A 2,468-nucleotide genomic window follows, 5' to 3' on the forward strand; every position below is an offset into this window, starting at 1 on the left:
TACAGGTCAGTGAGTTTTGACAAATGTAAACTCCCTTGCAATCAATACACTGAACATTTTCATCACTCCAGAAAGTTCTTTTATGCTCTGCTATGGTCTGAATATTTGTGTCCCTCCAAAATTCATAATGAAACTTCATCTTCATTATGGTAGTATTAAGAGGTGGGGGTCTTTTGAGAAGTGATTAAATCATGAGGGTGGAGTCCTTATGAATGGGATTATTGCCCTTATAAAAGAGGTTGAAGGGAGCTGCCTTACCCCTTGTGAGGACACAGCAAGAAAGCACCATCTTATAAGCAGAGTTCAAGCCCTCACCAGACAACAAACTTGTTGGTGCCTTGATCTTGGACTTCCCAACCTCCAGAACCATGAGCAATATATTTCCATTGTTTATAAACTACCCAGTATAAGGTATTTTGTTATAAGTAGCCCAAACAAACTGAGACATGCTCCTTTGCAGCCAATTACCACCCCTACTCGTCTAAAAACAAGTACTTTTCTCAATTCTATTACTATAAATTAGCTTTGCTCATTTTTCAATTTCATGTCAATGAAATCATACCCTTCTCTTTTGCTTAACATAATATTGAGATTCAGTCATCATTATTAGTCATGTTCAGTTATTGTGTGTATCAGTAGGATTTTTTTTTTTTTAATTTTGAGGTAGTTAGTATTTCCTTGTTTGAATATACCACAATTTGTTTTTCCAGCTCTTTTGCTGATGGACATTTTTGTTTTTCCAGTTTTTGGTAATTACAAATAAAGCTACTAAGATCATTTCTGAGCAATCCTTTTTGTGGCCATATGTTCTCATTTCTCTTGGGTGAATACCCAGAAGTAGAATTCTTGGATTGTAGGATAGTTCTATGTGTATTTATATACGAAACTGTGGGACAGTTTTCCTAGTTGATGTTCCATTTCATACTGTCACTGGCATGTATGAGAGTTCTATTTGCTCCACATCAAATCAAATACTGATTTGATCTTATCTGTCTTTAATTCTCGCCTTTCTAATGATTGTGAAGAAGTATTTCATTGAGGTTTTGATTTGCATATCTCTGAAGACTAATTACATTAAATACCTCTTCATATGCTTTCACATATCTTCTTTTGTGAAGTATCTGCTCAAATGTTTTGCATTTTTTCTATTTTTAATTGTATATTTTTGTCTCTTAATTATTGTCATAGGTGTTCTTTTGCATTCAAGTTCTTTGTCAGATAAATGTATTGAGAATATTTTCTCCCAGTCTGTGGCTTGCATTGTCATTTTCTTAATGATGTCTTTTGACGAGTAGAAGTTTTAATTCTGATGGAGAACAATTTATAATTTTTTTTGTTTTAAAATAATGTTTTTTGTGCTCTGTTTAAGGGGGGAGAGGAAAAGGGNAAAAAAAAGAATTTTAAACAGGTTTAGCAGAAAAAAATAGGTTCTATAAGATTTACCAAGTGATTTCTCTCAACCCATGGAAGGCTCTCATCATTCTGAGAGAGGCTCCTGGTAGAAATGATGGTGACTTTTATATGTATGTTCTAACAATTGTTGTCAGTGGGCTTACATGATGTCAAAGAAACAAAAGCTATTATAGAGATATTGGCAAATAGTGCACAGTGCTTGTTTTCTAAATTTGAAATAATATTTTGAAGTTTGCTCCTGTGTATTCCTAGTTATAAAGCCACCAATAAATCACCTATACTGAAGAGACTGATTAAATTAACCTAAATATATAGCTAAACTTTTGGGACTGGAGTGGCAGGATGCCTTTTCTGGACCTTTAGTATGGTCCATGAATCACTGTAGTGGTGTATCCTGGAAGAGTCAACATTAATCCCAGAAATAAATAATTATGTCTCCGTGTTGCCTGAAACATTTGCCAGGGAATCCTGGCAAGATTGAGTGCCGCTGCTTCACTGCCTCAATGAAAAGGATAATCTCCTTCTCAACCCTTGGTAGACAATTGCACTTAAGAATATTCTTCTTCTGGGAAAAACAAGGAAACAAACAACAACATCTATTGTTTCCCCAGAAGAGTCAGAAACACAGAAATACACTAGGATTTCACAGACTTCTCTATGACATGTTTACCTACTATACCCCTCAATACTTTCAATCTGATATGAAAGTGGAATTACTAATGATTACTATGTAATTATTTCAGTCTTAGTTTATTGCTACCTTTCATAAAGTTCATAAATTTTTTAAATTAATTTTTATTGAGATATAATTTGTAAATAGTGAAATACACAGATTTTAAGTATACAGGTCAGTGAGTTTTGACAAATGTAAACTCCCTTGCAATCAATACACTGAACATTTTCCTCACTCCAGAAAGTTCTTTTATGCTCTGCTATGGTCTGAATATTTGTGTCCCTCCAAAATTCATAATGAAACTTCATCTTCATTATGGTAGTATTAAGAGGTGGGGGTCTTTTGAGAAGTGATTAAATCATGAGGGTGGAGTCCTTATGAA

This window comes from Galeopterus variegatus, unplaced genomic scaffold, assembly GCF_000696425.1.
Source record: "Galeopterus variegatus unplaced genomic scaffold, G_variegatus-3.0.2 Scaffold3968, whole genome shotgun sequence".
Taxonomy (NCBI): Eukaryota; Metazoa; Chordata; class Mammalia; order Dermoptera; family Cynocephalidae; genus Galeopterus; species Galeopterus variegatus.